The sequence below is a fragment of the Lagenorhynchus albirostris genome, chromosome 5 (assembly GCF_949774975.1).
Source record: "Lagenorhynchus albirostris chromosome 5, mLagAlb1.1, whole genome shotgun sequence".
Taxonomy (NCBI): domain Eukaryota; kingdom Metazoa; phylum Chordata; class Mammalia; order Artiodactyla; family Delphinidae; genus Lagenorhynchus; species Lagenorhynchus albirostris.
This window is the reverse complement of record NC_083099.1, coordinates 109,393,523-109,413,219: the sequence shown is the minus strand read 5'-3', so window position 1 is coordinate 109,413,219 and position 19,697 is coordinate 109,393,523.

Below are 19,697 nucleotides of genomic sequence, written 5' to 3'. Positions count from 1 at the left end.
GGAGTATAAGGAAGATAATTTAAATCCTATTATTTTCTGAAATAATACTGTGATTCTTGGAAGGCTCACAGGTCTTCACCACTTTAGATGGTGAGTGTGCAGTCTGCTCCATTATTATATTTTCATTCTCCTACCGTCTTTCCAAATTTGCTTTTCACTTGCTCAATAGGTACAGGAAGAGATCAGTTAGCCTACTGACAATGCAAACATTAACTGGGCTTAATTAACTGAGGTTTAGGGGCTACTTTCTTTTTAGGCAAGCTCCCCGAGTATTTTGCAGTTACTCTCTCAGAATCTTTTCTCATTGTGTTAGGTAGACATGACCAGGTCTCTTTCCCTCCCCCACCTGGACACTTGTGATCAGAACACACCCAGGGATCCTCCCTTTTGTGGTCAAGGACTGCTAAGCTTCTAGCCTTATCAGGTCCAAGCAAGATAAAAACTACCAGCACAGGCTGGCTCAGGTGCAGCAGACCTAAAAGGTGACTCAGAGTGACCTGAGTCATTATGCCATAATTATAATAAATTAGCATTGCAGTTTTTCTCCCCCCACCCCATGGGTTTATCTTGGGTGCTTATGGGTAAGTGCCTGCACACTAAAGAAAAAGTTATATAACCTAAAGCTGTCAATCAACTTGTCAGTTAAATGACAGTAGGAAATGGGGAGGGATGTACATTCTAAAAAACCCAGCCCTACCCGCATTGTGGGGCTGCTCTTTGTTTCCAGACAGCCCACTCTCATCCTTTCTCAGAACTATACTCTTGCTTTGCTTAATAAAACTACTGCTGCTTGAAACTGCTCTATGTCTCTCGATTGAATTCTTTCTCTTCAAGAGATGACAAGAACAAAGTATTTGCCATTCCAGCAGTGACAATTGACTCAAGGCAGTAAAACTGCATAACACCCTCCCTCCCTGTTATAGTCACAACCAATTATTCCCACAGAGCCTAGATGTGCCTACTTTAATAGACACTCAATACTTTTCTGATCCTACACTCAGTAGAATTTGACACTAATGAAAATTTCTGTGTGTTTGTGTGTTACCTTGGTTCCTGAGATGTCATGATTTCTTGAGATAGCCAAACCTTTGGCTACTTACTCTGTTTCTTTCAAGGGTTCCTCTCCCTTTTCCCACTTTCTTATTTCTTAGTGTCATTCCAGGATTTCTTCTAGGTCATGTTCCTCTCTATTCTACTTACCATCTATCCCTGGGCAATCTCATCTAAGCCTTATTTTCAGTAACCATGTACATTTTTATCAATTAATTTTTTTCATTTTACACCATAAAAAGGATTATACATCCTTACTCACTACCATGTAATTTGAAGCCTTTTTCTGAGGAAGAGTAATTTCTCGCTGATTGAACTTATACTTGGTCATGGATTTTCTCTGGACAATGAAACATAAGTGGAAGTGACTAACTGGAAGCTTCAAGAATATCACAAAATTCCACCAGCACTATTGCACTTTTCCTTCTTTTACAAATTGGCTATTCTATATGTGGGCTGCACCTTCAGCCTAGACCTCGTATTGAAGAAAACACATGGACATACCTGTAGTTGATGTGCAGCCTGATGTTAAGTCACAATTTAAAGAAGATCAACAATCTGATCACAGTTCAATGTAAAGGTGAGGTTTATACACATCTTTGTTGTTAGCCATAAGGATATTTTTTCATGGTACTGTGACAAAATTAACTGTCAGTCCTTTCATATATTGCAAAAAAGTAAATGTATAATCTGTGCCCAAGATTGACGTGAATCCCTCCAGACCATTCACTACAACATCACAAAGGATTTTTCTAAAAATATGTTTTCAACGTTGTGACTTCCAGATTAACATAAATAAGGAAGCTAGCAGACAAGAAAACATATATAATGTTTTCTTATGAATCTAACACTAAAAGGAACATTTATTTACAGGTATTAAAAGCATGATGTAATTAGTTCTGCAATAGCATCTTTGATTCTCTCTTTCCTCAGACTTTATAATAGCATGAATTTATTTCAGTACTTCTAATGCTTTCTCTTGACACCAAGACCTTTGCTTGAATTGTTCCTTTTAGGTCATTCTTTAGTGATTCTTTGGTTAATTATTCACATTCATCTTCCAAGTTTTAGTTTTTATTATACTTTATCTTATGTGCCTTCTATACCTCTCTTCACCTCCCCTCAACCCCATGGGTACTCCTTCAATTTAAATCTCTATAATATCCTTTTTTACTTTTATTATACTAAACTTTTGTTTATATTTAATTAGATTGTCAACTTTGTGGAAATAGGTAAGAAGAATATTTTGTCTACTTATATAGTTTTAGTTGTCTTATACAGAGTCTGACACCCACTTGGATCTCAATACTCATTGAAGAATAAATATATTAATAAATGCCATCTTCCCATAGCTTCCAATATAGCTATTCTCTATCATCTAAATCAAATAATTTATGATTATATCCTGAGTCCTTTTAATTTTTTACTTTTCCTTACATTATAAGCAGTCAAGAGTCCACCTTCACCTGAATCTAGGCTAAAATTTCATGAATATACAATGGTTAATTAAAATAATGGAAGTGGAAATACCTAATATATTCATTACGATTTTTAGGACAGAAAAACCATATATCTACCATGTGATTGATACAGTTTTGCAAGTTGTTAGTTGTTTTTTCAACCACAATTCACCTTAATCAAATAAGACTGGAAAATATTACCTTAAGTTTTAAAAACAAGGTTTATCAATATCTACCTACATATATTACATATATAGGTATACTTATTATAGAAATTTAATATAAAACATTTTCCAAATTTTGATCATAAAATTCCCATATACATGTGGTTCATTTTTATAGGATTGAAGTAGTGCATAATCTTCAAATAGTACAACAGCCATCCCTCTTATTCTTATTCCTGCATGCTGCTTCTCATATCAGGAATTGGGGACTATTTCTACTCTTCTTACACCTGGGCCCACCACAACTTGCTTTGGATAACAAACTTCAGCAAAATCAGTCTTCTTGGACTTTTGTGTGTAGGTCTTATGAGGATTGGAAGCTACTGTTTCTTTTAAGCCCAGCTGCAATGCTATAAGCATATCCAGGCAATACTTTTGAATGTTCTCTCTATTGCAGTCCAAACAAAAATTATTTGTTATCTACAAATAAGGGAAAACTTGCAGAAAGTAGTTAATGATAATTTCATTTTGTTTTTTCTCTCTCAAACTATATTTTTTGTTCAGGTTATGGCATTTTAAAGTTATTTTGAGTAAGGAAAGCATAGCATATACTATCTTCAATGATCATCTATTAATGTATATTATCTGGCATGCCTTTCAGTTGCCTGAAAAAAAAGTTGATAAAATATAAGCAAGTCCTCACTACCAAAAGGAATGGCAAAACAGATTAGGAAAACTTTTACTTCATAATGGAATTAGAAGGAGCATATAAAATCATATGGAGAGCTAAGCTAAAGACTCATTGAGTCAGGGTCTAAAAAAAGGGCAGAATTTTTATCATTACATTAATTATTATACTATGAATTGTAACAATTATATGAGGCAAAATGCTAAGTTCAAGAAGAACTCAAGAAAAATATTTATATAGAAATAATTATATTCAAGAGACTGTATTTGGTTTACTTACTTTTTTTTTTTTCTATACCCCTCAGTTAGTAGAAGCCAGAGAATGGAATTTTCAGATAAAATACACTTTCAATCATTTTAGTCTCTGAATAATACGCAACCTCTCATAACTCCTAATAATTTAAATATAAAAATCCAAGGGTCTATAATTCATATAATCATCTTATCAACATTATATATGTTATAATGAATTAGGGTCACTTGAATCAGGATCAGCCAGTAATTCTGCTAAGGTTTAACACATAGGAAATCTCGTGAAGGACAATCATTCCCCTAAACTATTGGTCCAAAAGGATCTCTAACTACTATCATCAATGAGAAGGGGAATAATTGGACCCACTCACTTATAAAATCATAAGATTTTAAGCATTTATCATAACATTTCTGAAAGTGCAATATATAAAATGACTTCATCAAAAACATAGACAATTATTAAAAATGAAAGTATCTGGGGTCTGTCAAGAAACCTGTTTTGAAAACAAGCAACACAATTAATTCAGATGCACTTTGACTTTTTAGCCTTCTGAGAATTACAATGACTCTCTTATAAAGTGACTGTGAAGGGACATTTTTATATGATAAATTCCTCTGTAAATTTTGTTTAAAAAAGCTTTAAAAAAAACTTTTCAAATTTTCTGATTTATTTTGTAAGGCAACCATTTCAATTTAATGAAATCTATGTTCTTTTTAAACTAAACTTTGAGAAACTGAATTAAATTTCCCCAAAATCCATTGGTATGAAATCTGTTTTGTTTTTAAAGACAATTATTTTAAATTACTTATTTTAGATGTTGCCTTGTATTCTTCTGTAAGTGGTATATTCATATGTTATAACCAAATATGCATGCTTAGTAGGTGGAAAAGCTTTGCTATGAAATTACTGGCAGCAAGATATATTACATGCTCTTGATATGGAGAATAATGTCTATTGAGGGTCTGCATAAAATAAGTTTTGCTTTTGTGTGAAGAAACTATTGTAACAAGAGCTTAGAGGCAAGGGCCACTACCACACATGTAAAAGAAACAACTAAAAAATAAATACTTTAATAATTCAACATTAGGTATAATGATAAACACATTCAATGACTATAAAAAGAAAAATCAAAGAAATAAAAAAGGAAGAAATAAAAAGAAAAAAATATGGGCACGACTTAGTGACCAAAGAAATCAAGGAGTTAGTGGAAATTGTGAAAAGGGTAAAACAAGTGATTTGAAGGTTACAGACTTATGAGGCTGAAGTAGATCTGAAGAGATCTCTGTAAACAAAAGGAATATCTATTTTTCAAAGTTATTCTATAATCCCTTGACTCAGCCTTTTCTAAGATTAAGAGAATTACTTTCAACTATTCCTTTCGCTTGATTAATAGAAGCTGTAAATCCACTCAAGAAAGATAATTTTCACCCTTTTGGAGTTAGAATGTTAAGAAATGGGTTTAGAAAATTGGAAGACAAAAATTGGAATATGATTCATTATAGTAAGGAAATCTTAATAATAGTGAGATTTAAAGTTTTCAAAATGTTAAAATTATTTTCAAATATATAAACTGTCCATATGTAATTAAGTAAATATTCCTGCCTATATGTTGTGTTGGAAGTTTGGGATCAATATGATTATAATTTATTATTTTAAGCCTATACACAGAAATACTACAAGATGTAAAAATCATGTAGATCCCAGTAATGGTATATTCACATTATTTTGTCTCCGTATGGTTAAGCACTCATAATTTAGGAATTGAAAGCCCATAATTGTGGTAGAACCCCATATTTCACCTTCAACAAACATGAAAACAATGCTAAATTGTATATCCCACCTCCTTTGTAATGTGTAAATATAGCCCTTTACAAAATTTTTAGATAAATAATAAGGTAATTTCTTCATTGAACACCACCAAAATGAATTTACGCATTAGGGAGGATCTTTTGTTTACTGGAGAAATTTCATGGGCTCTAGACTTGTGATATTAAGCTATTTCCATATTCTTTTAATGGTTTCTCAGATAAGGCTTTGTACGGTAAATATTGTACTTCTCACATTTTTATATTCTAGATTAAAAAAACATGAAAATTGTCTTATATGTTGTCTTCCAGGGTTTAAAACATTTCTTTAATTTTTTCCACAAGTCTTCTGGGAGGTACAAGCAGCTTATTCAAGGCTTTGAAATTATTCACACAAGTCATTTATTTCTTTCTTTGCTAAAGGATGCTAAAATTCTTCCCCTTTCTCTTTTGATTGCTCTTTTCCTTCTTTTTTGATTATTACCTTGTTGGACAATTTTTCATGCTGCTAAGAAGTATAAGGCTATTTTATCACAGAAGAATATGCATAATGATACAGAACATATTTCAATTTATTTAACCGTTTCTCAGATAAAGTCCAACTACAGCTTTTAAAGTATGCCTTAGTTGATACTATGCCTGCATTGAACTTTCAAGATATGTCTTATGATGAAGAGCCATTTAAGGAGTGTATCTTTGTGTGTGTGGATTTTAAGGAACGGTTTAGTTACTATCTTCTTTTGTCAATTAGTCTTCACTGTATAATCTGTGTGCACATTTAAACAGCATACATTTAAAAATCACATTAAGCAAATGAGCACTTTGCAAATACAATTTTTTTCATCAGTCCTTATATTTACTGTAATTGTTCACTATATTTAGATGACAAATAATTTAAACTGCCTATTGAAGTAAAGTTTATTTTTCTAATTTGTAATACACAATTAATCATTTATTCACTCTATTAAAGAACATTTTTCTACTGTATTTGTGGATGCCTAAATTCAGTAAAATTTAGATGTAACTAATTTCCAGATTTTAATAATAAAACTTGGGTATTTTATGCTAACCACATATATAAAAATATTCATAATGTTAGGTCCTCAAAACAAGCAAATATTAGTTCAGGAACTTATGAGAATTATCTTTTGGTTTTGGATGTTTCTCTTCCAGGTGTGATTAAGTAGAATATGGGTCTTGCCCTTACTCTAGTGCAACTACTTTTGTCATTTATCTCACTTTAATCATGTTTTTTCCTATAGTAAAGAATTTGCCTTTTTTCTATTTATTTGAAAGTCTATCAATTTTTAGTGGATGATTCTTGGTAAACATAATTGATCTCTTATTTATAGGACCTTAAATATGTTATTCAGAGTAAAGAGAATATCTTATTGAATAAAGCAAAAAAATGACAACAATTTAGTTGTCTTTATGTTGGGAAAATATAATGCATTTTTATTTGTAAGTAAATAATTCAGGACTTCAGTGTTACTTGAGTTTGGAATTCAGAAAAAAATCACTGTATATATATTTATGTGTTCTTCATTTAATTAGGATAATAAATTTTTAACTATTTGTTACTAGAAGAAAACTCTGATTATTTTGAAATACATGCATAGCTGGTTAACAGCCTAGAGTGAGGCAAGAGGGAAGACAATAGCAAGGCACTCTTTTGGTGGCAATTTATTTTAATTCTAAATTAAAGATATTAAATAAATTAGATTAATATATCTATTCATTTAAAGTTTTAATAAATAATGTAATTTCATTCTTACCAACTTTAATGAACTCATGTTGCCTCCCCCCAAATTAAATAATTATCCTATAATGGGAGGATATTTTACTAATGATTCTGCTCTTTTTCACTGATTAGATATAAGATGTAAAAAATGATTTCTCTAGATGTAGATGTACATCACCTGCAGCATGTAGTTTCAAGTCCAGATATCTGCCAAAATCTGCCAGATGCAATTCACATCTGATTAATCCTTTGAATTAAAACTTGCTCATAAATAATATGACTTCATGGTAAAAAAAATCACTGGAAGAAATTCTATGATTTATTATTATGAGTTCACCTATATTATAGGATTTATTTGATATCAGACAAAAGATAAATCAGAATGTTAGACTCCAGGCCATGATTACTGTAGTACCACCATTTCCCCCCGACCCCTTGTCATGATAGCCCAGAGATGTAAGTGCTCCATAGTTTACATGGCACCAGCACAATCATCTTATTTGATTCTCAAAACCACCTAATGAGGAAGACTTATGATAGCCCAGACTTCCAGATAAGGCTTCCAAAAATAACAAAGTTTAATCTATGTGAGCCTAGCCCTTATGATTGTGGTTTATTATAGATAATTTCTGTTATAGGTCAATTTTTTTAATAGCCAATCAAAATCAAGTATGCAGGAGAATAATAATAGCCTTATCAGTACAAAGACAAAAGTGCTAGAAAAACCTGACTTTTATTTACATTTTGGTTTGGTTTTGTTATTACTGTTTTTCATGTATTTTTGGTATTTTCTTAAATTTTTTTTCTCCTAACCTGTACAGTCACATTGGAAATCATTGATATTAAAAACAAAACAATAATTTTCTTAAACTTTTGTCAACCATTGGTCTTTGATCATTAAGAAAGTTAAATAAATAATCCCATTTACCATCACATCAAAAAAAATAAAATTATTTTGGATAGGAATAAACCTACCTAATGAGACAAAAGATCTGTACTCCAAAAAATATAGGACATTGATGAAAGAAATTGAAGACAACACAAACAGATGGAAAGATACACTGTGTTCTTGGGCTGGAAGGATCAGTATTATTAAAATGACCACACTACCCAATTGACAGCTTCAATGCAATCCCTAACAAAATACCAATTGCATTTTTCACAGAACTAGAACAAATAATTTAAAATTTTATGGAAACACAAATGACTGCAAATAGTCAAAACAATCTTGAGAAAGCAGAACAGAGCTGGAGGAATCATGCTCCCTGATTTCAGACTATAGTACAAAGCTACAGTAAGCAAACCAGTATGGTACTGGCACAAAAAAAGACAGGACAGAGAGCATAGAAATGAACCCATGCACTTATGGTCAATTAATCTATGACAAAGGAGGCAAGAATATACAATAGGGAAAAGATAGTCTCTTCAATAAGTGGTGCTCAGAAAACTGGACAGTTTCATATCAAAGAATGTAATTAGAACATTCTCTAACACCATACACAAAAATAAACTCAAAATGGATTAAAGCTCTAAATGTAAGACCTGAAACCATAAAATTCCTGGAAGGAAACATAGGCAGGACACTTTTGACATAAAGCATAGCAATCTTTTATTGGATCTGTTTCCTAAAGCAAAGGAAATAAAAGCAAAAATAAACAAATGGAACCTAATTAAACTTAATAGTTTTTGCACAGCAAAGGAAGCTATTAACAATACAAAAAGACAACCTACTGAATGGGAGAAAGTATTTGCAAATGATATGACTGATAAGGGATTAATATTCAAGATATATAAACAGCTCAACAATGAAAAACAAACATCCTGATTAAATAATAAGCAGAAGACCTGAACAGACATTTTTCCAAAGAGGACATACAGATGGCCAACCAGCATATGAAAAGATGCTCAACATCACTAATCATCAGGGAAATGCAAACCAAAACAGCAACGAGATATCACCTCACACCTGTCAAAAGGCTATCATAAAAAAAACCCACAAATAACAAATGTTGGCAAAGATGTGGAGAAAAGCAAACCCTCATACACTGCTGGTGAGAATGTAAATTAGTTCAGCCACTGTGGAAAGAGTTTGGAGGTTCCAGAAAAAATAAAAACAGAATTACCATGTGATCCATGGAGCCTGGTGATTCTTAATAAATAACTTATCTGCTGGAGCCTACCTTATCTCATTAGTAAATTGGGGAAAACAAGAATTTTGTTTAGGTTTGTTGGGGAGATTATAAATCATGTGCAGAAAACATATGGTTTATAAAAGGAGATTGATTATTTAAAATAATGCATTGTGTGATACATGTTGAGTAAAGAATACAAAATCCTGTGGTGTGTTTCACACGTTACTCAACAAATACATTCCCCAAACTTAGAAACGAATATTGTTCATTGATGAAAAAAAAAAAAAAGAATTTACTTAAAACCCTTTTATTTCATCTCCTTCTATAATTGTTATTGCAATGTTCCAGCACGTGTAAGCAATCACAGAATGAGGAATGAGAGAGAATTAACCATTATTGTCAAAGTTTAATTCCATTATGATATAAACTCCACAAGAACAGTGTCTTGGTCAGTCTCCCAGGACAAAAGAACTGATTTGTTTAGCTGGTGCCTTTGTTTTGAAGAAACTGTACTTGACTGGATAAGCTTATTCAGAGTTCTATCTTTTAGTTCTCCCTGTCTGCAAATAAGAATTGTAATAGGGGCGAGGTGGAGAGAGGTTTTGGGGGAAGAGATGATATTAAATTTACTTCAGAAATTACAGAATTAGTGACTTCTCTGACTGTAGATCTAAACTATTTTCTATAATAATTTTCACACACACACAGAAAATAGCTGATGCTTTTCATAGCCCAATTTACTCAATTCTTTGGATCTATTCCTACTGTGCTAGGGAAGAAGAGTTTATTTAAACACAATATTTTATTGAAATTGTCTAGTTCTATTTTTTCTTTTCTATCTTTCTTTCCTTTTTTTTCAGTATAACACAATCATCCAAATTGGAAATTATGGTTCTCAATTTACAGGTAACTTGAGAAAGAAAAATTCGATGAAGAACATAATAGTTTTCTTCCTAAAAACTAAAGAAGTTAGATAAATATGTATTAATATATTCTTATCCCCAGTTATCTGGCATTTTATGGTACCGTAAAAGTATGTGTTATCCTGATATCACCATTAGGATCAGAATCAGAACAACACAAAAAATTCTACTTATCATTATCACTGTAGTTTTAGTATGAATTAGTTGCTAAGGCCAAAAATGCAAACCCTGTGATTCTCCAGAGATAGAGACATCAGAAGATACATAGAGTCAGAGACAGTAGAGGAAAAATCAATAGATGGAGAATCAAATAGACTGAGTACTACTGAAGACTGAAGAAAGAAAAGACAATAAAATTCCTGCCTTATTTTTTCAATCACCTACTTCAGTCTGCTAACAAAAAAATTATGTCATATTATTAGTTTGATATTGCAATGCTGTTTTCATTTAAATATGTTTGAAATAGAGAAGATCTCTACTTGGCTTACCTTAATGCTATTACATTTCTTAATTAGGAAATGCCTTGTATGCTAGGCTCTACCTATTCAAAAAATAATAAAAAATATATCACATAGTAGATGAATTTACATCTAGCTCTGTATTCTGTACTACTTTCTGAATAGTTATAAACCAATTGTGATGACAGATGGACTATCTTATCAGAGGGTGAATATAAGTTTCCCCCAACAATCTACTTCCATTTGAGAAGCAGTTGTCAGAGTAAAGAATCTCCTTTGGATTTTCAATTTCTCCCATCTTCTATATATTGGTCCTGGAAAAACTAAGCCTGTCAACTTTGGAAGAGGGCAACTGTTCCTTATTGGCCAAATGGCATTTTAAGTTGAAAATTGAGAATTCTGGCTATAGTTTGGAAGACTATGATGGTAAAATGAACTATTTTGTGTAACATGCAACAATTTTAAGTTGAAAATTGAGAATTCTGTCAATAGTTTGGAAGACTATAATGGTAAAATGAACTATTTTGTGTAACATTCAACAAGGTGAAATTCAGACCACATGAAATAAAATCCAAAGTAATGTAAATTAAGCCATATTCACTGAGAATTACATAAGAAATTAAACTCTAATTTACAAAATAAACATAAATTAAATAATTAAAACTACATTCACAAAATAATTTGTATAAGCTATCCATATTTTATTCAGACATATTGAAAGTTATTACAAGATAATGGCTATAATTTCCTGTGCTATGCAATATATCCTTGTTGCTTACATATTTTATACATAGTAGTTTGATTCTCTTAATCCCATACCCTTAATTTGTCCATCCCCACTTCCCTCTCCCCTTTGATAGTCACTAGTTTGTTTTCTATACCTGTGATTCTGTTTCTTTTCTTATATATACTTGTTTGTATTATTTTTTTAGATTCCACATATAAGTGATACAGTTCAGTATTTATCTTTCTTACTGACTTATTTCACTAAGCATAATAATCTCTAGGTCCATTTATGTTGCTGTAAATGGTAGAATTCCATGCTTTTTTATGGTGGTATAATATTCATTTTAGATAGATAGAAAGATAGATAGATAGATAATCTCACATGTTTATCCATTTGCCTCTTGATAGAATCTTGAGTTGCTTCCCTATCTTGGCTGTTGTAAATAGTGCTTGTATGAACGCTAGGGCACATATATACTGTCAAATTAGTGTTTTTGTTTTTTTCCAAATATATACCCAGGAATGGAATTGCTGGATCATGTGGTAGTTTCTATATTTATGTTTTCAAGAACTTCCATACTGTTTTCTATAGTGTCTATAGCAATTTACATTTCCACCAACAGTATGCAATCATTCCTTGTTGGTCACATAATTTGCAAATATTTTCTCTACTCTGTAGGTTGTCTTTTCATCTAGTTGATAGTTTCGCTTCCTATGCAAAATCTTTTAAGTTTAATTAGGTCTCATTTGTTTATTTTTGTTTTTATTTCTGTTGACTTAGAAGACAGATCCAAAAAAAAAATTGTTATGATTTATATCAAAGAGTGTTCTGCATATGTTTCTCTTCTAGGAGTTTTATGGTTTCAGGTCTTACATTTAGGTCTTTAATTCATTTTGAGCTTATTTTTGTATATGGTGTGAAGAAATGTCCTAATCTCATTCTTTTACATGTAGCTGTTCAATTTTCCCAGTACTGCTTATTGAAGAGACTATCTTTTCCCAATTGTATATTCTTGCTTCCTTTGTCATAGATTAATTGGCCACAGGTACCTGGGTTTATTTCTGGTCTTTCTATTCTGTTCCATTGATCTATGGGTCTGTTTTTGTGCCAGTAACACACTGTTTTGAATACTGTAGATTTAAGTATAGCCTGAAGTCTGGGAGTATGGTATCTCTAATTTCTTTTTCCTGAAGATTTTTTTTGGCAGTTCAGTACTGTCTTGTAATACTTTGACTACATCTATAGATGGCAAGCCACATTGATTTTGTTTATTTCTGATTTTGGGTTTTTTTTTTCTTTTTCTTAAAGCAATCTAATTTATTCAATTCTATATTCTCTCACCATTTCCCTCATAGAATATATATTTGACCCTTAAAAATCTGAGTTTGAAATACCTAAATCCACTTAAATAGATCACTTAAATGGGGAAATTTTTCAACAGTAAATACTACAGTACTACACCGTTCATTGTTGGTTGAATCTGAAGATGTGGAGGAACAGTTGATGCAGAAGGATGACTATAAAATATACTCAGATTAACCCCCATGTTTTTCAAGAGTCAACTGTAGCACATTAAGGTATCTGCATCACAGTATTGTTAGAATATAAAATATTGAAGAGACTGATTCAATAATAGGATATTGGTTACAAAATAATAATGTATATTGTTATAAGCATGGCAATTAGGTATGTTTGTTAAAACTATGCATATTATATGATTATTTTATAAAATAATGATAAATGTAAGTCTAAATTTTGTACATATCAAAATATATTTTAAGTAAAAAACTGAATAGTGAAAAATTAATAATATGGAACATTTTTGAGGATTTTAAATCCAAGTTTTAATTTTTTTCTAAGTGTATAAAACACAGTTTTTATATTGGTTGGAACATACCATTAATAAATAAAGCAGACTATATCTTTCTGCATGTTTTACTATTAGATCTTTAGAGATGATGATCCTACATTGTGCTATATGCAACCAGGAATAAATTGTTCATTTCTCTTTACTATCATGAAATGGTCTTAGTATCTACATTAAAAGCTAAAGCACAGCCAGTTACCAGAATGGATGAGAGTTAAGAGTATACCTCATCTTTGCTTAGTAGAACATAAAACTTGCAGTTAATTGTTATAGTACTGGTTGTTTTCCTAAAGCCTAAGTTTCCTTAGTGCAACATGGAAAGAATAAGTGCTCTTCAGAGTTATAAAGAATTTTAAAGGGGGGAAAAACTTTGTCATCCTAAGACCTGGCAGTTGATTAAGCCCTTCTGTTTGATTTCTAGTAATATGTAAGTAAAATATAGAAACAATTACAAAAGTTACAACCTCATTTGAAAACAAGAAAGGGAAAGAAAAACTGTAGGCCAGAAATGCAAAGTTCTCCCTTAAAACACATGTACACAATAACATTAAGAAATTAGAGTAGAGTCCTGGCATGGATGTGGGTTGCTGAAATGTGATGTTAATGCTTGGCCAGAAAGAGGAGCCACAACCGCATGGCAGAAAGCTGGAACCAAGTTTGCTGAACAAAGCTAGATAGAGACTGCATACCTCAGTCATATGATCCAGAGTTTAAGGCTAGAAAGAAGTCATTTGTCCAGATAAACAGCAAAAAATAGTGTCACTCTGAGACCTGACCTCTAATATCATCTTTGCAAATAATTTGCCTACAGTCATTAAAATTGAAATCTTGGAGTTATAGTTGGTTCTTCTTTCTCTCATGTACAATATCCAAACTATGAGTGAATTCTATATGTTCTACCTTCAAAATATATTTAAAATGCAACTAATTTTTACTATTCCACATTATCATCCTAGACTAAGCCATGATGATCGTGTCTTACCTAGAATACTGGAATACACTCCTAAATGATCTCCCTACCTACATCTTTGTTTCAAACAGACTATTCTCCACATTTTGCAGAGCCATCATTTTAAAACAAGTCAGCTCATAAAACCCTATAGAATTGACCAACAGCATTTTACACTACAGAAAAAAGGGTAAATTTCTTTCAATTACTTTTAAAAAAACTAAATGATCTGCTTCTCCTATCCAACTACCTCCCCAAATACAACCCCTCCCATTCTGACATCACTCACTATACTCTATCTTGACTGGGCTTTTTTTAATTTCATGAAGTTTGGTACTCACTACAAGGTGAGAACATAGAAACATATATAATGAGCTTTTGAACATTGGCAGGTAATTTCCTGGGCCTTAGGATTTAACTATGTCTTTTGGGACTAGAATGAAAGATCACTATGAGTGAAAAAGACCTTTCCTGAATACCCTAGTAAAGGAAACCCTCTAAATATTTCAGTCACTGTCAATTTCCCAATCAATGTAATGACTTTTGATTTGTCACCTTGGATAGGCTTCATTCCCTTTATTCAATCAAACACAAATCTAGGTGTTGCCGTGAAGGGATTTTTCAGATGTAATTAAAGGCCCTGAGTTGAATTTAAGTAAGAGATTATCCAGAACAATCTGAGTGGGCCTGCCTTAATCAGTTGGAAGGCTACCCTGAGACAGACAAGAAATCCTGTGCACAACAAATTCAGCTCATGACTGTGGCATTTGAGCCTCCCTGTAACCTCCTTCTGACTGCTTGACCTATAGATTTCAGACCTGCTTAGCCAGCCCCCACAATTGTATAAGTCAACACTTATAATTTTTAAAATATATATGGATTATATATTTATAGTTAAATATATGTTTGTGCATAGATACCATATGTGTATGTGTATGTAGTATTTTTACAGGCATACATAGCTTATCCTACTATGCCAAAAATTGATTGATATAATCACAGGGCAAGATGAACTTGAATCCTTTATTTTTCTGATTATTGTCTTTCTTCTACAGCCAATTATGAGATCCATGACAGATATGGGAGAAACCATATCTCTCTTTTCCCTTACCAAACGTATGTCACTTTATCACTTAACATTAGTTAGTATGCTACAGTATCAAATTGACTGTGAAACTGAGTGGTTAAATATAACAAATATTTTATACTCATGAAGGTCTTCTGAGAATTAGAAGGATCTTTAGAACTACATTATTCCAATCAATTACTCATGAATCTAGACTGCTTTCATTTTGCAGTCCTGTAAGATCAATGGTTGCTTTTAGATCTCCCAGAAGGGAATATAATGAAAGAGTTGTCACTTTGTGACTGTAAGTAATTTCACTCAGAAGTGATACATGGCCCTGCCCAATTTCAAAGAGGCTGGAGGAATATGCAGAAATGTGGGTATTTTAGGGGCACTGTATATATCTGCAATATTTAGTAAATGACTGAAGCATATTAGGCACTAAATAATTGTTTATATAGCAAATGAATTAGTGAAAAATATTAATACTCCTCCACAAAAATATGCTGATTTCTTGATAATTTGACTAATATTTGATGATGATATATATTCTTTAAATACAACTCTTCTTTAGCAGTTTAATTTAGTATGATAATTTCAAAAATATGGTTCACTACATGTAGAGTTCTTCTTTACACACTATACTTGGGAGCTATTCTATATGTAGTATTTAAGTATTTATACTATGACCCTAAATAGTGTCCCAACTATGTAGAAAAATCTTTGAGGTGTTTCAGGCTATTTTCTCTGGGAAACTTAGTGACAGGCACTCTATTCATACTTATAATGAGAATAGGCCTTCTAAACATCTAGCTTCTTTCCCGGTGCACACTTAAATTAGATCTTGAGGTTTATAAACACTTCTGTCACTGTTAACCTGACTAGGAAATATGATCTAAATTATAGTTGCATACTATACAGACTGAAATTAAATTCCAGCTCTGTTATTTCCTGATTGTGAGATACTAGTCAAGTTATCTATAGGAATATTGAGACAGGTTGAGGGAATTTATTGAAATATTTTTAACACTAATTGGCACAAATTAAAGATTTCAAAAAGTTAAGTATTAGTGTATAAAAATAGAAAAAAAGATTAGCTTTATAATTATTGTCATTGGAATTGAATTATGTAGCTTGGACTTAGTTACATATTGTACAATTTTGATCAGGTGTAAATGATCATAACCTGACTAATTAATAATTATATCAATTTTAATATTTTAATTATTCTTAGGACTGATTCCACTATTCAGTAATTTGACTTTATGAAGCCATCATTCTATTAAAATGAGGCTGTGTAATCTAATCAATTTTCCTCTATTAAAGAGGCAAATTTCGCATTTCCTCTAGTAGTATCATCAAAATTATCCCTGTAAACATGCATGTATGGGAATGTGTGTGAATGGAAAATTTATATTAAATATATGAATGCCATTTCCTAGCTCTATTTTGTATAGAGTACAGCTTGAAAAGAAAATTATTTTTCTTGTCTGCTAATTATTTTACCCATGAGAATGCTAAGGAGTTAATGTTCTATAATTTGATAACTGTATCCATTGACTAAGTTTTCACTAATTTACTTATATCTCAGATACATTCAAGAGAAAATACAAAATTTCCCAGAAGGAAGAATAGTAGTCAGATGTAACCATTTAAATGTCAAGCTTTTAAAGTTCTCATAACAAATTTGTTTTCTCTTAACAAATCATTTTGTTGAACATTCCACACACTTCCCAATATTGGCCTTGCATTTCTTACAATGACTATTTTGTATTATTGTACCCTATGTTATTTTACTCTTTTTACTCTAATCCATACATCAAAATGCTGAACTTCTCAGTTTTTCTTTCAAATATACATAATTACTATCCTTTAGAATTATGGCCATTTTATGTTGACTATTTATTTTCCTTATAAATTATAATATATTTGACTGAAAATGAAAAACTGGTGTGAATACATCATGTATCATACAGGTAAGAATTCAATAAAGCTATATTACTTTTTTCTGATGTAAATGACTAATTAATTTTGTTATAAAATTATAAAGGAATTTGACTAATATTCTCATCATGATGTAATATGTGGTATTTTAATGTGTTTAAAATTCGTTTTAACCTTTAAGTTGGAGTATTTCATATTGGAAGGCAAGGAGCAACTGCTAGCTAAATCAAATATGTATTTCAAGTAAGGATATTTCACATTGCAGTCAGGGAAACGTAGCTTTTATGATAATGCTTCAATTTTTATCAAAATTGATCCCCTTTCTAAAATGATTCCACTCAACTCACCCTACTCATTAACATGAAATATATGAAGGACATCTGTCTCTTAGGAAACCAATAATACCTCTGTCCCTGGAGAAAACTTCATCTGAATATCCAGATATCATGGGCTGGACTGTCTAAAATATGGGGTGCAGGTGGGAAGGCCTCATTTTAATTGCTCAAAAATAACTCTATTTAAAAGTTTGAAGTGGAATTTTTACAACTTATTGAGGTCACCTTCATCTCTTACATATTAATTGAAATGATTTTTTTCATACTTGTCTTCAAGCATATAGAAGAACATTTGAAGGATCTTGTTAAGCACACTCCAGTACTTAACTATAATTTCACAGTGTTCTGAAGAATGTGCTGGTGAAATATACAATTAATAAAAATGTTACATCATAGAAGTTATAAAGATTTACATCAAAAAAAATCATATTCCACTTAATGCTTCCTTAATCGTAGCAGATAATTGAGACCTTCTCATTGTAAAGTTAAAAATACCATTTCCTTAAGGAACAGCAGTCTGGAATGGGTTCAGAGAAAGATTAGGTAAGCAATGCACTCTGTACTTTGTCTTCATAAATCAATGAGACCATTAAAAATCAAGTGCATCAAAACACGCTGTCAAATTGGGGTTATCACATAATGATTATAAGGTTGCTATTGATAAAGTTCCAGTTTGTTACAAAAAAAAAGATACTCACTTTTCTATATAAACCTCCTTTACTTCCCTTTATCTTACTATCTGAAAGATTGTACAAGCAAGCAAAAACCTCCATCCCCTTGCCAACATAACATTGAAAAACAAACTAACCACTTTAACTGGGGCAACAAAATGGCCCCAAATATTGTGTTTTGCTAGAATACAAAAGTAATTTACATTCAAAATTCTACAATAAAAAATAGTATCTTCTCTGACATATGAAAATCTGCTTTTTATGCAAGGTGTGTTTTGATGTTCTAGGCCATCCAAACCCCAAAGTGTCACAGATTGGCTCCATAAGAGGCCAAGCTGCCCAGCTACAATTTTACACTATCACAAAAATTAATACCCTATTGAAAACAGATTTGTGGTGAGATATTATAAAATCAACTTGAAAATACAATGTTAATATAAATGAGAGTATTTTCTTCTAGTTTACAGTTATGAATTTGCTTATATAATGTTTAAACTAATTAAGTCATTTTCCATGTAACCTTTTGATAATGACATACAAAAATATTAAAGAAAACACAGTATTTAGGAACAGATGCTTTGTTTTCGATCTGTCACCCTTAATTAACTATAATTAACTAAAAGAGTATTTAATTTTAATTCTTTAATATAGGAGTTGAAAAATGATTTAAAATTCAAGATAATTTTAAATTTTATAAGAAACACTGAGATATAGTTAACAAGGAAGTTATATATGTATAATTATAAGTATGATTCATGTAATTGTGAAAAAAGGTGCCATTTCTGTTTATAACCTATTGCTGTTAAGACCAGATCTTTCCTATTTAGGTATCCAAAGTAGCTACTTATCTTTGATTTGACCTTAAGAAACCTATTTGATATATTATTCACCATTAAAATATGGAGGAAATTTAGAAAATCATTCATTTTATTACCAAATGGTACACTGGATATTAATATAATAACACCTACACCAACACCAATCTCTATTTTTCAGCATTGTGTATTAATATAAATGCTGATAATTTATACTAATAAAACTCACCCTATTATTTTTATTAATTTACTCACACTGAATAAGTGTTGTGAACAGTCAAAATTTAGAATTAAATGTACCCCACTAATTTGGCAATGACAATGACATGGTAGACAGCTCAGAAGTTTCTTTTGTTCTTCTTAAGCTATTTTGGACTTCAAATATACTTTGTGAAGAGAGCACAAAGCCTCTGTAAAATTACATTACATTTAGTAACATCTGTAAAAAATGGTTAAGGTAAATTGCTAAATTTTCACTATTTAATCTAAGATAGAAGAGTATAGGCATTTTCTGTTCCTTGAAAATCTTTTAGTGTGTAAAACATTTTGAGCACCAACACACTACAAATTAGCACCAACACACTACAAATTAGACAGTAAAGAACAGGAAAAATATTTTGTTGTGGGACCAGAAATAACTAAGTCCTATT